We start from the raw sequence: 17742 nt of genomic DNA on the forward strand, positions 1-17742 counted from the left end.
CTGGAGTAGGGAGAATACCAATGCTGTGCCCCTTAAAATAGGAAAGTAAGATTTTGATACTCCTCAGTTTAAACTAGACAAAGAAAGAAGGCAAAAAAGCAAACTGCATTAAGTCTGTAAGGTCACACAGAACTGAGCGTTCTTTAAATGTACTTTAAGAGTCATTCAAGTTCAAGCTTCCTGCATCAGGTTTTTAAATTAGCGTTACTTCGCTTTAAGAGTACAATCCTAAATGCTCTGATATCTGTGGGAGACTTTCCACTGACTCAGTACTGGACAGACTATTTAGTTTCCTATAGACAAATTAGACAATAAATCTCACGTGCCAAAATTAATAAAAGTAATCATGAGGACTCCCTTTAAAAAAAAAAAAAAAAAGAAAAAACCTAGAAAAATAAATATAAAAAGGAAAAAGGAAAAATACAGTTATCTTGTCAAAGAGTAAAATCTTTTCAAAATAATGCTTTTTGAACATACAGATGTACAAGTAAATACACTGGAGTTGTTTGAGGATGAGAAGCAAAACAAATACAGTGAACAAAATCTCTTTGATGCAGTCACACAGCTTTCCTATCCTTTTGCATACTGAATTGCAACAAAAAGCAAGACTAATACTGAAAAGGCTTCTAATGCATTTAAAAGCCTATGTCAAAGCTCCGTGCTTTTCCTGAACTGAATCAAGTAACTGTCTATCTAAAATACTAGAAATATTTGTAATTCTACACTTATTGCATCTTGTGGATAAAGCCACAGAAGCATTCATATTTTCATCATCCAGACAGAACAAAGTCCCTTCTATCACCCAGCCTACTGCAACTCTGTAATGCTCGTGACTGTGAGCAGCCTATTAGAAAAATATAATGCTGATTTTTGATACAAGTTGCATTAAGTGCATCACCTCTACAAAAACCCCCAGCCAACATCCCTCTCTGATGAATTAACTTAGATGCGAAGCATTCTGGCCTGCCACGACTGTAAATCACAAAATCACTACCGTGTCTTTTTCTAAACTACTCAAGTGTCACCGCCTGCCCCCCCCCCTTGCCAGCATTAAAATTGACAGACAAAATGGTGCTGCTTCTTGTTTTCTAGAGCTCGATATCAATTGGGTTCAGTGTCTTTTTTTATTTTGGAAATTATCTAAGACAAGGAAAAAATAAAGACAATAAGGAAAACAAGGCCCCTTTTAAAGAATTCATTTTATTTTTTTCCCCAGTTTGGCATTCTAAAAATATTTGTCTGCAGTTACAAAAGCACGTGACCTCTTTTGTTATTAAAATTGAAGACGCATTCTTCTTCTGGAAATGCCCATTTACATTGACAAAAGAATTTCAGAAGCCAAGTGAATGCTACTGTAAACATATCTGTATGCAGGTATCTGAATAAATGGGCAACATGCAGAGCGTACATCAGATTTAAAAGGTTATAAAATATCAGTCAGCAATGCAGACATAATTAATCTGGGGCTATAGAATATTATGACCTAATTAATATTTAATAAAGTCAAATTGGTTATTATAATAATTTTATTTTTCCTTAGCTCATCTTCCTTCCCTTTGCAAAATTTTCTATCAGCATCCTAAGCAATTTACTCTCAATTTAACCTATTTGTGTTTTAACAAGTTTGAGAAGAGACAGTCACTACGAAACTCCAGAGACACTGGACAGGAGCTAAGTGCTCTCCTCAGCTGGTAACAGCAGGGCATGACAGCTGAACTAAATACAAACTTGTACATATACGTATGTATGCTACCAGAAATCTATGGACTCCTTCAAAAAGAAAAAAAAACAACAAATACCACCACCAAAAAAACAAAAACAACAACAAAAAAAAACACCTTCCCTAATTTAAATAAAGAATGCAGAAGGCAATGCATCAACTATGTAGCTAGTAGGCAAGCAACACTCACTTTTTTATTCATACAAAACTCATTTGCTGTTCTCAGTGAGAAGAAGCTCTTTGGAGGCTCACTGCCTCCCTGCTCTCTCTCCTTTTTATAAAATAATCATGATCAGTGCTTCTATTTGCATTTCGGAGTACTGCTGCTGGATGTTAGTTGCAAGAGTTCTGAAAAAGTTTTGTGGACGATCCTGAAAACCGCTGCAATAGTCAAGTCTTTACTGCAAACTATTACGTATATAGGCTTAATTCAAACCCCATTTGAAGTAAATGAAGAAAAACCCCACTGCTCAGATGGACCGAGGCTTCTGGATCAGACCTTTTGTTTCTAGAGGTATGGCACAGCACATTTCAAATGCTTGCAGGAAAGAAGAGCGTGCAATCACTGAACAACTGGTAACACTAATTTTCTGCTAAAACATGGCTGTTTTTACAAAGGGCAACTCAAAATGATGAGAGCTTACATTTGATGGTATATGTTTTTAAAAGGCTGCAAAGTGGCTGATTCTGGGCATTGTATCCTGCATATATGCCTACAAAACATGCATCATAAAGTGAATTATGTCTGATTTTGAAGACAACAGATTTTCTGAAAACATGACAATATTAGGATCACTAGGAGATTTAAAAACATTCCGTGTAAGTGCAGGGATAGCTGTGGAAAAATTTTTGTAGCATTCTTAGGAAAAAAAACACAAAGTGACTTGCTTGCTAGTGTTAAGTCAAAGTCAAGATTCAGCAGTGACTTCCACAAAATGTGCAGACGTTAATGAATATCTGGATAGAGAGGGATGGATCTAGAAACCCATCAAACTTAAACACGTTCTCTCTGTTGCAGCCCGGGCACAGAGTTAAATGCACAAGTGCAGATTTACACAGTCAGTACAGTTTACAGCAGTACAAACTAAGGACTTGCAGAAGTGCACATGCGCTTGAAAAAATCTGCCCCGCCATTTTATATCTACTGGGATCACTCTCCTCGTGAATGCCTATTGTGCTGGCTACAGCCATTTCAACTTTTTGTCTTCTGGTTGCAATCATAAGTCTAGCTAGCTGCAAGCATGCTGAATACATGAATATGTATCCCTGCAAAAACCAAAAGCACTGTGCGAGACAACACATGCTATATGAACACACACACGGCTGTGAAGAAACATGCTTTACAGTACGTCTTAAGAAACAAAGACATGCAATCATCGTATTCCTACAATTACTGTATTTTCAATCCAGTCGAGGCCGTATAAATCAAAATTAAATCTGCATCACAGAATTGCTTTGTTATAGATGCACGTCCCCCCACCATCACCACCATGGCGGGGGGAGGAGGAGGGAGTGTTGATTACCTGCACCTGTTTCAAGCTGAGAGCAACTGATGCAGTTAGCAGGCAAAATGCCTAATTAGTGCGCATTTCCATGTTCTGGAAGGAAGGCATCACGACGACAGGCCTGCCTGCACTGCAGCACCATGTGAGGAGGCCACAAGCCAGAGACAGGTGAAGGCCCCGATCTGCCAGGAGCACACTTCGTGTGGAGCTGGGCCTGGCCACAGGGAGCCCACCTGCCTGCAAGTGGCTGCCAGAATGCTTCGGGGACGTGAATTATACACGCGACCCCCAAAAAAAAACTCCAGGAAAAACCTGGTTGCAACAAGGCCTTCCTTCCATTCCTCCTTTGTATTTCTCCCTCACAGTTACAAAATGACTGTGAATACTTGGCAGATGTGGGGAAAAGCAGTACTGTACCAATGCACCCATACAAAACAGAAGCCAGCCTGACGTTACTGCCTAGCTTCGATGAAAACAACTCAGGGCTGCACCTACATCTGAAAGCGTGAACTCCTTTACCATTCTCTTACCCTTTCTCCACTCCACCTCCTCCTTTTCCGCTCCCATTCGCCCACAATAAAACCTCCCGTAGCCCGATCCAAACCTTGCAGTCTTCACCCGGGCAAAATTCCAATTTATTTCCAAAAGTTTAGCCTGGATAAGAATGCCACACATCCAATTTAGCATCTCCACACATCACAATCCATCTACGTGTAAAACACCATGGGCTGTGCTCACTCCATGCACGCTGCCCTCTCCCCTCCACGTAGCAGAGCTCTGTGCAGCCCTGCATTGCGCTCACGGGCCTAGCAGATATCTCTCCTGCACTCCCTGCCCTAGCACCACCTGGTGAAAGCCAAGGCTTCGCTCAGGAGAGCCGGGAGCCCAAGAACATGACCTTCATTTACCAGCAACACCGTACATCTCTTTCTGGAAGATAAAAATCCACTCGGAATAAGGGAGAAAGACAGTCTGGAGCAAAAGCAGTTTCTTCTTTTAACAGAGCACCTTAGATTATTTTCACTATGTTCCACTAAATTATTATCTGAAAATATGCTAAAAATTCATCCTAGTCAGTTATGAAAAAAAAATATTTTCATGAAGAAAAATATTGCCTATGCTTTCAATTTTTCATTCCATACACCAAGTATTTTTGAGGAAACTATTTGGCAGTTGGACACAAAATGCTTTCAAATGTAAATGCCTTAGCTCACGTGCATAATTCCTGAAGGCATTCATTTGAGGAGCGGAACATTTCTATCAGCAATTATTTCATGTTCTAGACTAAAATAATTTTGAATTTAAAACCCAATCTAATCAACAGATTTTAATCCCTCTTCTCCAATTAGCATGCACGTGATCTTTATGCACTGCTACGTCCACATTCAGCGCAGTTGAAGAATCCTCACCGTGAAACAAACCAGCAGTAAGTCAGTTCTGCCTCTTTCACTTCCACAGTGATCATTTCTAGCAAGCCACCACAGAATAATGAACTCACACACCAGAAGCAATTTTATATTCCTTTAAGTGCTACTATTCGGCAACAAGACAGCCCCAGCAAGTGGGACAACCTATGAGAAAAACCCTCTATAGATAAACAGCATCACTGGGGGCAATATAATGGAGTGCTCTGAAATTCCACAGAGAAGATTGTTTAGGAGTTTGCAATTTTAAAACAACTACTACAAGATCAAAATATGAGTTAATATTTTATCTGCACTGCCCTGGGCAGCTACTACATGCCTCTGAAAAGTACTTGGAAGAAATTAATTGTAGCTGAGCTATCACTGAGCCATACGTTCCCGAATTCCTTTCTTAATCTGCACAGTTCACCAAAACAGTCTCTGCTTACTTTGAGTTTGATCGGCCAATAAATACTACTTTACTGCTTGAAGTTACAAGTTATTTTTTCAGTTTACGTTACCATAAAACAGCTCAAATGCAGTGTCAATAAGGAGATGGTTTTGATACAGTACTGACAATGGCCTGAATTTAAAACTGGTGCTGTGCAAGCCACTGAGTATTTTCTATTTATTTTGCAAAGGAAAAAAAAAAAGAAAAAAGAAAAAAGAAAAAAGAAAAAGAATTTGGATTTGCTTTCTTGTATCCATGAATTTAAATAAATAAATCAAATTAAATGAAAATATTCAAATATTTTACATGAGCATCCAGGTTTCTTCAGCATAGAAAAAAGCATTTTGTTATACAAATACATATGGAAGGACTAGGTATCATGAAGAGGCTCCTTAATTTCCAGATACTTTAGCTTGCATGTGCACTTGGCTGTATAAAGCACAGAAAGTGTTACAGGTTAGGCAATTTCAGAGTAATTATAAATCTGTAACCCTCTGCCAAATAATGCCTAACACAGAACATCCATAACTGCATGCTACTTAGACTTAGCTATAAATGGCATTAGTCTAATATTTAAGTAATACACTTAAGTAAATTTCTTCATCAACCCCCAAAGAGCAAGTGAAAGAGTGGGACCGAGCGCGAGCACGTACCTGCGCGTGTATGTAGAAGATAAAATAGAAAATACACTTAGAGCACTTACGGACCTTTACAGGCTATCAAAAAAATCATTGTAAGAAGAGATGATACAAATGGCAATTATAAAGCAATCCTCAACAACCCCAGCTACCAGAAAAATTAAATATGAACCCTAGAAATACTTATGCCCAAATCTACATCGCTAAAAGAACTGGGACGCATAACTAATGTGATACAATTACTGAAGATTATCTCACAGTTACCTCAAAAATATGAGTTCAGGACGGGTATGGTGTTGCCCAGGCGTACAAATGGCACAAAACCCCATGGACTCGCTCCCAGGCGCATCGTGACTGCTCTGCACGCCGATGTCTAATAACGCCTGGGACACGTCGAAATATTAAATAGATATAAAAACTTGCACCGCCCAACTTTGTCGGTTTCTTTTCTTGAGCTTCTTTCTGTTTAAGAAATAAGGGAGGGGATTGCCATTGAAGCCAGCAGCTATTCTGCAATCAATGAAGGCAAGACTGGCACAAGTCCTGGAGATTTGCATTCAGAAATAAAAGCTGTGATCGACCTTTGTCTGCTAAGAAAACGAAGCCCGCTGCTTCTCGCCAGCCTGGCGAAGGGAGGGGCCGCCTCGCTGGGCAGGGAGAGTCCAACCTAAAACCCGCCGGCGGTGGCAAGTATCGCCGCACCGCGTCCCTCTCGGCCAGCCCTACGGGAGGGAGAGAGAGAGGGAGGGAAGCGGGCTTCGACCTCGCCACGCTGCCGGCAGCCCCGCCGAGGCGCGATGCCCGCGCACTTTCTTTCCCCAAGTTGCGGTCCCCGCTTGCCGGGGCTCGGCTTACCCCTGAGCGGGCTGCAGACCGACCTCGGGCGGCGGCGTCTCCGCCTCGCGGCTCGGCGACCGCGGGAAGGGCGGGCGGGCGGGCGGCGAGCCGGCGGCCCCGCAAGTGCACGCAGGCCTGCGAGGAGGGAAGGCGGTCCTTACCTAGCGGGCGGCTGGCGGCTCCTCCGCACGCTCCCCCTGCCACAGCTGCTGCCAGCTCCCAGCGACAACAATGGGAGGCTGCGAGGGGTGGCATGGAGGGGAAGGGAAGGGAGAGGGGAGGGAGAGAGAGGGAGAGAGAAGGGGAGGAGAAAGAGAAGCATGTTAAGCTTGTCTGGTAGTTAACAAGTCTTGAATGAAGAATGTTAGCAAACAGACAAACAGCATGTCTGATGCATGCTAATAGTCCTGGCTTCACCGCTGACACTATGAATAATTCAGTAAGAGGAGGGTGGAAAAAAAAAAAAAAGAAAAAAAAAAGAGGCGCCCTCCATCCTCCCTTCACGCTTTCCAACGTCTGAAGAGAAGACAGGAATAAAAAGTATGCCACAACTTTCTCCTTCCGCCCTGCAGCCCGGGAATACCCGGCGAAGAGGCCGGCGAGGCAGCGCGCTCCCGCCAGGGCTCCTCCCGAGGCTCGCGGCTCCTATTTTTTGCCGGCTATTAATTTCCCCCACTCCCTCTTTACAGCCTATTCCACTCCTTTTGTCTGGGAGCTGGCACCTGTCCCAGAGGCAGCGTTTTGCTGCACATCTCTCTCCCCTCCGCCGCGGGGAGCAGACGGGCCCCCCGCTCTCCGCACACCCCCGTGTCGGCCATCGCGGGGGGCTCGTGGGCTGAGGGGGGGGGGGGGGGAGGGGGCGCTCGGGGGGAGCGGAGCCCCGCTCCGTGAGGCACGGACACCTACGGCCGCCGAAACAGAGCTGCAGTACAGAGGCAGGCAGAGCGACCGGCCGTTCCGTGAGCTGCGCGGTGTGCCGGTAGTGGGTGGGCGGGGGGGATGTGACAAATAAAAGCCCTCGTTCTCACAGCATACAAACTAGCGAAGCCCGATTCATCGCTCGGCCAAAGAAATCAATTCCCCTTAACCGAGGAAAAAGAGAGAGGAGAGGGAGAGAGAGAAAAGGATCAGCGGAGGGGAAAATACTCGGAGTTTTAACCTCAATGCAACGAGATACAGTACGGCCGAGCCAAGCGCAGGAAAGACGGAAAATTAATCCGTTCTTCAGCAGTGAAAGGAGGGTTAAATAGAGAGAGAGAGAGAGACGAAGAGGGGAAAAAGCAGCAGCGCCTATGCACAGCATTTTAAAAAGTTCTGCTCTGGCAAAGGCCGTCTGAAGGGGAGGCCCTTGCAGCAGGAATGCGAGCGGCGGCAGCAGCGTCGTTCCAGAGTCCGGCCTCCCCCTCGCAGCGACTGCAGCCGAGAGGCGGAGGAGGCCGCGCTGGCGCGGCGCAGGGCCGGGGCTGGGCGATAGGAGGGCGGCACGGCACGGCGCGGCACTGCCGAACGGCCGCGCACAGCGCACCGCAGCGAGGGCCCGGGATCGTGCGGGCCGCGGAGGACAGAGCAGCCGTGAGGAGAGACAGCGGGGCCGGCTAATGGAGCTTTTAATTGGGGGCGGGAGGGGGGGAGTGGGAGGGAAAGGAAAGGAAGGTCCTGCGGAAATATCTTCCGGGATTAAAACAAGGAGCGTCGGACTCCCGTCTAGATGCGGCCCTGTAGGAAAGCGCTGCGGAGACACCGCGAAAAAGCTGCTCGGAAGACCCACGGCGCTAAAAACGGGGATTGGAAAAAAAAAAAAAGTAAATGGTGTGTGTGACAAAAAAAGCTGGGTGATTCTGTTTTCTCATGCCCTCGCTCCTCCACCAGCTGCACAGCCAAGCGCAGGCTGCTTGGCCCTTATAACTATCTTGGCACGGAGTCAAAAGCTGATAAGCATTTGGGCGAGACAGCTCAACTGCTGTGCTGGAAGAAAAACAGCTGCCATGATTTCTGTTTGATTGAGAGCGCTTACACACACGCACAAAAAACACATCGGGCTGCAGAGACGGGCCACGAATGCCTGAGGATTCAGCTTCAGAAGAGCAACGCACGTTTCCTTAAAAAAAAAAAAAAAAATTAAAAGAAAAAGAAAGAAAGAAAGAAAAAAGTTTTATACAGTTTTGCCTCCATTCCTCCTCCCCTTTTTAAAGAAAATGTACTGCGTAGACTCGCTCCTCTCCTTCCCATCCCCCTCCATAACCTCAAGCAAACTCGAGGAATTGTGCCAAAAGTCCCGTTGCTAGTTACCGAGTGCGTTTTTTTTAAACGTCCCTTTGATACTTCTTCCCCTTGTGCTTGCCATGGAATATGCAAGTACGATAATCTTTCCATTACTTAGGAAAAGTAATTAAAAATGAAAAGAGCTTCTAGCAAGCCTTCCTTTTTCTACTTTTTTTTTTCTCTGAAGGGGCAGAAGAAGGGAGGCGAGAGAGAGAAGAATATTTTTTCTCTTTGCAGAGTCCAACATTTGGCTTTTTCCATTTGTGGCAGATCACTGTAACGCTATTGTAAAACAACTTCCTGCCCCTTTTGGCTCCGGTTCCAGAAGCTGCTAGGCTAAGTTCATAGCGCAAACTTTTTTCCCCCTTGCCGAAGAAGAAAGGCAAAAAAAATATTCCTGCACATTATTTTCCTCCTTCTCCGGCTAATGGACTCACAAGGTGAATTCATTGCAGCTCTGTAAGAATGTCACACAAGAGACAGCGCTATCCCAGCTGGATAATTCATGAGCTGAAAGGTGGGGGCATTATAACTATACGTCTGTCTGTGTCTCTGTGCGTGTGTGCATTTTAATTCTGTAACTTTGAGTTGTGAGTTATACAGGTGGATAACGAGCTAAGCTGCTTCATCTGCTGTACTAATTTGTGTATCTATCATAGCGCAGATCACTGGTTTAGCACATACACCCTCCTGCTTTCCCGTTGCTCTCGCATTCCGAGGTGACCTGCTAAACCCTCCCTCCCTTCCTCTAGATGCTGGGTCTGATGAAAATGCCCACCGAGGACTGCTAAACCCTCCCTGCTAGGAATGAGATGGAGCAGTCTGTGATGCGAGCCAAAAGGGAGAAAAGAAGGCCTCTACAACTTGCTCTCTCACGATCTCCCTCTCCCTCTGTTTCTCTCATAGCAACAGCATTTCTTGGTACGCCTGCTTTGGCATACATCAGCATTTCTACCCGTCCAAGTGTCCTTTTGCGTCACATCTCGCCATTTCGCTCAACCAATGAGATCTCCTGCTTGCAGTAAAAATATATATACTTTTTCTGTTATTGGTATATTCGAATTTTTTTAAGTGCTTTCCTAATAAAAAGCGTTGTCGAGCATTCGGTTTGCCCTTTGTAAAAAAAAAAAAAAAAAAAAAAAAAAAGACTGCAGGATTCAACCTTGTGAAGTCTTCTTTGTGGAAAATACGTTACCATCAGAAAAAGGGAAAAAGAGATTACATGGCTACTTAAGGGAAGTTGTAGTTGTCCCCCTGATTTAATATTTATTTTGCTTATGCTATCATTGCTCCCCCAATGTACTTTTAGAGCAGCTGGACAGTTTCAACTAACTGGAAAAGTCAATACCACGCTGTTTCTAACACTTCTAAAAATATTCCTGAGGAAAAAAGATAGTAATGTCTTATTCCTCTAAATATTGATAATGAGACGATAGAAAGAGTGAGATGGAAAAACAGTAGGTGTGTGATCCTATTCCTTGCAACTCGCAGATCCTCACCCCCTTCCCCCCCCCCCCCCCCCCTCAGTGGCTGCTCTCAGACCTACTACTTCCAAATGCAAGCTCCTGTAAAAAATTGCAGAGGTCTTCACATCCACAGAGGTTTTTTTTTTGAGATGCATTTCCTTCTTACATAAACTCACTGACTTCTAAAAATATGGTATTTAAGTGATCTGCTGTGGTAATGACAGTGGCAGCCTTACAGTAGGCTTGTAATGCAGCCCTCCCAGGAGCTGCATGCACTCTGCCTGATACAATTGCTAAAAGCAAGAATTACAAAGAACAGGGTATCCTGCATTTAGCAGGACATCCTTTCCCCCTATATATTATAAAATATATTAAAACCCATCTCATTGTTTTTGGCCATGACACTCCAGACAGAACGCAGTAAATGTGATTACATCTGCTCTATTAAAATGCACAATATTAGCTAAGTCTAGAAAGCACAGAGTGGCATGTGGGTCTCAGAACGGCTGGCTGAGCCACATCTTGAATGTACTGCAGTGACATATTTAGGGAACCTCTGCTGCACATTTTTATCCGGCCTCAAATCTCACGAAAACGCTCACCACTGGCATTCTGAGGAGAATAAACAGTTCCTTTGTAAGCCAGATACATGTTTTATGGTCTACCCTTACCAGTTTCTATTTTTTTTTTTAATACTGTGAAACCACAAAATGTTTTTAATATTTATTTTTAGGGAATTACAGTAAAAACACACTAGAGGTTATCAGGATGTATCTGACAAGATATTTAAACAGCAACTTTCCCACAAAGTTTTATGTTGGTAAAATCATACCTAGGCATTCTGAACTCTTCTTCTAATAACTTGTGTCTGCTGTGTATGGGCTGTAGATGTGTATTCATAAATCTTGAGTGCTTAGAAAGTAAAAGCAAGCATAACTTCTGGAGTACAGACTTAGCAACAGATAGGCGTGGTATCCCGCTAAAAACTCTTATCATTTTTATTTTGAAATAGTGATGTCTGTGATAGCATTTATTTTTAACAGACATGCACAGATGAGAAATGTTAAGAGACTGTGATGATGCATTCAACAGCTTTTGATGCCAGTGTGATATAAAAGACAGACCACTGTTTTAAGAAAGGATGAGGCTCACATTATGAAGAGCTTAGCTGGCAGTATTTTACTTGCATTTAATGGGATCCCCCGAAGACTTTTTGCCCTTTCTCTGAGACGCTGTTTTCAGCTCCTTATTTACTATTGTATTTTTTATATAAAAATACAGATTTCCTTGTCCGTTACTCTTTATACCTATCCCTTTCCTTCTCATTTTTTATTCATAAACATGCAAAGACAGCTGAGTTCCATCTCTGCTTCTGTCTCGTAACTGGGATGGTTAAAAGTGCATCTCATTTACACAACTGCAGCTCACACTTGCCCACTGTATATTATCTTTTCTCAAGGAGATGCACAAATACATCATATCTGTCACCACAGCTGTAAAATAGGATGGCAAGTAATCTAACTGAAGATTACTGCTGTACTAAAAAAGTAAGGATTCGGGAAAGCAATTAAGGGAAGTCTAACTCGCATGCTTCACTTAAGAGAAATGGAATTCAAAAAAAGGAAGCAGAGGAATTATTTTAACACTCATTATCCCTGAATAATTTGAAATTATGTAAATTCTAAAACAGCCATAGTGTTGAACTGAAGTTTGTCTATTACATCATTTTATAACACTTTTCTCTCCCCTTATCACAACTTCTGTCTATTGGAAACTCATTGACGCATACTTCTCTAATGCACTAATTTGTTTTCTTTCATTTGAACTTGGAGTGCTATCACATCTACGTTTTTTGCAGTACAGACATCAAAACATTTCTATACAGATTTGTGATCTTTCTAAATAATACAGATCATTTTCAATATTGGAATGTTTCTACACTAACAACCTCCAGAAATGTTTAATAAAATATGACCAGGTACATGTTTTTTAGAAAAATAATCCAATCAAATTTATTAAACTTTTAAGATAAAGATGCCCATAAGAGTGAAAATTCATATTTCTGAATTTGTACTTTTCATATCTATAAAATAATCCCAGTATTTGTTACATAAAGATCACCAGGAATATCTATACTTTTTTTTTTTTTTTTAAAAGCATCTTTTAAAAAATAGAAATAGAAGCAAAGCAGTTTGCCCATTGTTTCCTGATGGGATTGATGGTGCTCTGTGGGATTATAGTTATGTACACATCATAGAAATGTACTTCATTGAATAACTCACATTAATTCCAGAGGATCAGTGGCATATTAACCTAGAGGGGAAAAAACATTCAAAATACCAAATACAGACAGTTTTGATGCAAGCGATTCTGAAATGTAAAGGCACAGCTGAGCAAGGATGCATTTCCAGCATCCAACATAATGAAGCATTTTGCAAAAATGTTTCCTTCAGTACACTGTATATTAACGATAATGTTTTACAGCAAAGTTGGCATTAAACTGGTACCAGCACAAAGGAAACTGGCAGTAGGACAAGCTTTTTGTTTTTTAATACTTTTTTCTCCCAGAGGAAGGAAGTATCAAACAGTGCATGACATTAGCAGTTTTTTAAAGGGTGTTACCAACACAATTTTGTTTATCGTGCAACTTTTCTTTTTAACTATACAAAACTGTATGCTTGAAACTGATGATATTAATAATTTTCTTGTATACCATTCCTACTGATGAAAATTCACATCTCAAGCAACTAATCAAAATCCAAGATAAGATTTTATTTACTGGCTTGTACTTATTTATCGTAAATGTGCTATAAAGTTCGTGGAGGCTAATTTAACTGCAGTATATATTTGTGAAGGAGATGCAGGCTGGAAGCTAGGCAGCGGCAAAGTCACGTCAGATAAGGAGAAATCTCCTCAGCTGTAAAACATTGCTGTTTTGTTTTATTGACAGTGCAACTAAACTTTAAACCACGTCCAGTTTGCCCATTACTACTTGATGCTCTGACAGACTGCAGTCCATTCCTCTCGCTGAGCTCAGACAATGCAGCTCCACTCTGCAGATTACCGTCTCCTATGATTTTGGGATCCCACATCATACCGCCCCCCCCCTCCCCCCCAGCTCCCCAGCTCTGCTGCCCCCAGCTGCCTGCAGCCCCATAGATGCGGGTGCCTCCCAGCCCGGTCCCGATCCTCTTGTTGCTGCCCAGGAGCTCACAGCCCCAGCATCGCCTTGCGACAGCAGGCAGCCAGCCCAGGTCACAAATGGCCACCACGCTGCTAATTCCAGCAGGAAAAAAAACCCAGTTTTTTTCCTCTAGCTACACTCAGAGGAAAAAGAGATGGCACTTATCCCAGGAGATGCCATATTTCACATGCAGTGCTTAACCTTAGAAACATTAAAAGGACTTACCATCCGCTGTTCCTGTACCTTCAGCAGTGACTGACAACTCCAGTTCTCAAAGTTCAAGTGCTCTGCTCCAGCACTACTTTTCTTCTGATTTCACTGGGAACGCAGAGTTACGACAAGCTATTGGATTTTAAAACACACCCCTGTTTATTTAAATGGGCAGGTCTGCTCAAAATTGTGTGCCCTGAAGAAATAGCTACTAGGGGAGAAAGGGGGGGAGTGAGAGAATTAAAATACAAATATACAGAAAAAAGAAAGTAAATATCGCCTTGTAAAAAAATTATAAAAGTGTTGATTTTTAGAGAATATTAAGCTGCAAAAGATAAGCAGATAGGCATACTGAAATCTGCAATGAAAACCTGAAATTTCTTAGGTCCACAAAACAGGGCATTAAAATACCTTCATATTGCAAATTACTCACAGGCTTTTCAAGTAAGCAAGAGTTGCCGAGTGACCAAATTTTGTATTAAGAGGCTCTGTTTTTTATCTGTTTTACAATGAAGAGCTACAAAGTAAATTGTAGTGGGAACAAAAAGGAGAACATACCACAGAAATTGCTCTGGTTTTTTTTTTTGTTGTTTGGTTGGTTGTTTTTTTTTCTGCAGTGAAATGTTAGTAAGGTGACAAATTCACACACAGTGGAAGAAAATAAAAAGGGTTATCCATTGAGATGACACATTCATAGCAGAGTTGCAATTATTTAGTATACATGAAGATATTTAACCCAAATTGGTTGCACACAGTGAATTCATAGGTACTTTATCCATCTATGAGCTGAACATTAGTATCCTATCTATTGTACATAGCCAACTTCAGTTTTATGGTTCAATTAAATATTTCTCTTTAAGCTTTTAAAAATAAAATATGTAATGAATCATGTGCATCTTAGATTCATCTGTCTAGATTGGCTATCTGAAGTCTCAGAGTGTAACAGTGTGTTGGCATTTAAATCCCATTTCTTAAAAAAGAAAAACAACCCTCTTAGCACGAACAATATTGACTCATAATTATTATCATGAAAAAAAGAATATCAATGGTATAATAACTCTATTAATGTATTTATCTGTACAGATAATAGAGGCTTTATATTATTTATATTAATTGCAAGTATAGATTACAGTTGAGGAAAAAATAACACCACATTTAATTCAGTACTTTATAAAATTTGTATTCCATGAACTGTCTTCCTGGGAATCACTTCTCCCCCATGTCATGTTATACTTACCAAAATTGTCACACTTGTATTCATTACCAGGCTTCCTACATTTTGAAAGGATGTCTAAATTTACATATTCGGCTTTAACAGTATTCTGCTATTTTTCAGCTTTAGTAAACAAAATGTCACACATAGATGTGATTCTGTATTTCCTTTGTCTAGAAATTTTTATTCCCATACACAGATACAGTTGAGCATTCTGCTTACACACACACACACACACACACACACACACACACACATTTCATATTTGACAAAAATGACAGAACGCACAGCAAGGATTTTAGAAAATGTGAATGGATTTCTATCCCACTCTCACAGACACCCTGTGGACAATGCACTGCATTATGAAACGTGCACTGGGGAAGTCCAAGCAAACTCCACCACCAGCAGCTGCAGCAGTGCAGTTTTGGCTGTGGAGTTCACAGGCAGTTGGAGCAGGAAGGCCTCGGTTCAGAACAGCACCTCTGAATCGAACCATTTATGACTGCACAAGAAAGAAAAGACTTTTACATTATATTACCTTGGCCTTGAATATAATGCAAAGTATTTTTTCAAAAAGAGTGTGTCATCTTGGTGCTGAAAGCAAAAAAATCTCTCTTTATAATTTTTTACTTTTTTACTTTTTGAAAGATGAATCAAATCCATGCTGCCCTAAATATATGCCACAATTTAATACTCGTTTTATTGAAGCTTATTGCAGCATGACAAAGCTAAAACATTTCTAAAAGCAAAATATTCACTGGGGTTTTTCTATGCTACCTACACAAAAAGTACAATGTGAATGATAATGCTAGCACCTCAAAACTAAACAAAACAAACAAAAAAACCCCCAACAAATTAAAAATAATGAAAAATCACTTCCAGATATTCTTAGTGAACTATTTTTTAAGTTGTTTAAAAACACTTCCTTTTCAGAATACTGAAAGTTCCCAGGGGATATCGGTGACGAATCCATGCAAATTTCAACTCCCAAACTTAACCATTTTTTGCCAGGGCATTTTACTAGAGATTTTAGATAGATGATAAAAACAATGAAATCTTACAAGGTCAACTCTTAAGTTGACTCTCAGCATATCATCAACATTACACTGCATGCAAATGCCATGCAATGAGTTTTTCTCGGTTCACAAAAAAATTCAAGAGAACTGTACAGTGCTTTTTCTAGTGCAACGAGGAACTTAATAAGAAAATCATGGAGGGAGGAAAAAAAAAAAAAAGACAGTGACACCTTTTGTCTCCTGGCAACAAGGCAGCGAGGCTCTCCCTGACTCAATTAGAAATACATCTGCTTTTCAAAAACTTTTAAGCCAAATACCAAAACTGGAAAGCCTAAATTGCTTCCATCATTCAGCAATAAGAAAAAGAAACAATTTCCTCTCCCCCCAACAATTATATTAAAGAAACGCCATGTACTTCAGCTCTTCAGCATGTAAGTGCACACACACGTGTGCTGTAACATGGCGGAGCACACATATCAAATGTGCGTATATGTCCAGTCCAGTAGGCATGAATACTGTTAGAGCAAGACTATACATTAATATTTGCCTTACATAAAATTGCACAATATAAATCACATTAATAACTCAGCCTGAAGATTACTAATAAAGGGTTACATTTGAATGACAGGAAAATCTTGGAAGATACTGTTTAGGACATTTTTTTCTAGTTATACAAATAAACATGGCATTTAGAGAATGTTATAAAATATCTAACTATACAAAAAAATTGGTACTACATCAACAGTAATTTTCTCCCTTCAACGTTATCGTAGCAACTCATCACTACATTCAGAAAACACGTACAACTAACTAACTGCTCTGTAACTACCTGAATTGAAGACCTCATTCCCTTAATAGACCTGCAACAATTAGGGAAACGGTCATAAAGATCGGGTATTTCATCCAATAAAGCACACAAACCAAAATTCTGTTCCAGTGCTCAGTTGGCAGTGCTAGGAGTTTTCAGCACAGAAGGGAAAGCAAACAGACACTTGAGATTCATTGTGGGGATTTGTAAAACACAATTTTGCTTTAATGCAGTACTTGCACACATGCTCAGATAGCAAATGGCTATGCCATACATACAGAGGAAGATTTTTATAAGAATATCAAATTTACAGTATGAGCATTCACCTTTTACTGGCCAGCAAGTGGCCAAAACCTTAATCAGGCTGAGAAATGTAATCCACTGGAAAAGATCACTTTGTGCTGGAACTACTATTTTATTCTAGCTTTTGTCTTTGCATTTCCCTAGCAGGGAACGCCATTTTGAGGCTGTTGTACATTTCTGTGTCCCAAGTGGATAATGCCTGAGAAAAACATACAAACGATATTCTCACACTGCAGAAAAAGGTAACCATGCAGTGCCACAGAAAAGTAGCATTTTTATTTTTACAGGTGCAGCTGAGGTTTGTCTTGTATTTTCTTGTATTAAAACCCACATATGTGACTGTTCAATACTGTATCTGCACTATCTGTAGCCATGCAGCATTTTGAAACTTCAATGTGTGTTTTTTGTTGTTTTTTTTTTTAATCCAAGCATTCAAAGGAAAGAGGCAGAAGGAGAGACTTCACCTCAACATGGGCAAACACGCATGTACTTCAAATGGCTGCTGCCAAGTTGCAATGGCCCTAAACCATTTATCACTCAGTCTGGTATTAGGTAAAAGTTAAATTAATAATAATTTAAAAAAATAGGTTCAGGAATGTCCAGTGTGCATGTGAAACCTGACCAAAACCATGCTGTACAGGATAGCTTTATAACTTTTCATTTCTTCTCTCCAAAGGATCAGGAAGATCTGCACGTAATAGAAATGGCTTAATATTCAAGGCAGAA

General features: G+C 41.1%; 2 long non-coding RNA genes across 9 annotated transcripts in view; one reads left to right on the forward strand and one right to left on the reverse strand.

The window, feature by feature from the left end:
• Nucleotides 1-17742, reverse strand: part of LOC128084443 (uncharacterized) — a 119494-nt gene that overhangs the window by 89407 nt on the left and 12345 nt on the right. For 3 of the 7 annotated variants that reach the window (XR_008208545.1, XR_008208544.1, XR_008208547.1), the window contains exons 3-5: nucleotides 13692-13784; nucleotides 6716-8652; nucleotides 5982-6179 (exon numbers count right to left, since the gene is read on the reverse strand). The exons of 1 other annotated variant lie outside the window; for it this stretch is intronic. This is a non-coding gene — a long non-coding RNA (uncharacterized LOC128084443). 3 more of the 7 variants (XR_008208543.1, XR_008208546.1, XR_008208549.1) reach the window with 3 other exon arrangements.
• LOC128084442 (uncharacterized) lies at nucleotides 8643-9918 on the forward strand. Of its 2 annotated transcripts, XR_008208542.1 has the most exons (3): nucleotides 8643-8909; nucleotides 9004-9333; nucleotides 9569-9918. It is a non-coding gene; the product is annotated as an uncharacterized LOC128084442 (long non-coding RNA). The 2 variants fall into 2 exon arrangements; XR_008208541.1 differs by having other exon boundaries at nucleotides 8643-9333.

The sequence above is a fragment of the Tympanuchus pallidicinctus genome, unplaced genomic scaffold (assembly GCF_026119805.1).
Source record: "Tympanuchus pallidicinctus isolate F22 unplaced genomic scaffold, pur_lepc_1.0 scaffold27, whole genome shotgun sequence".
Taxonomy (NCBI): Eukaryota; Metazoa; Chordata; class Aves; order Galliformes; family Phasianidae; genus Tympanuchus; species Tympanuchus pallidicinctus.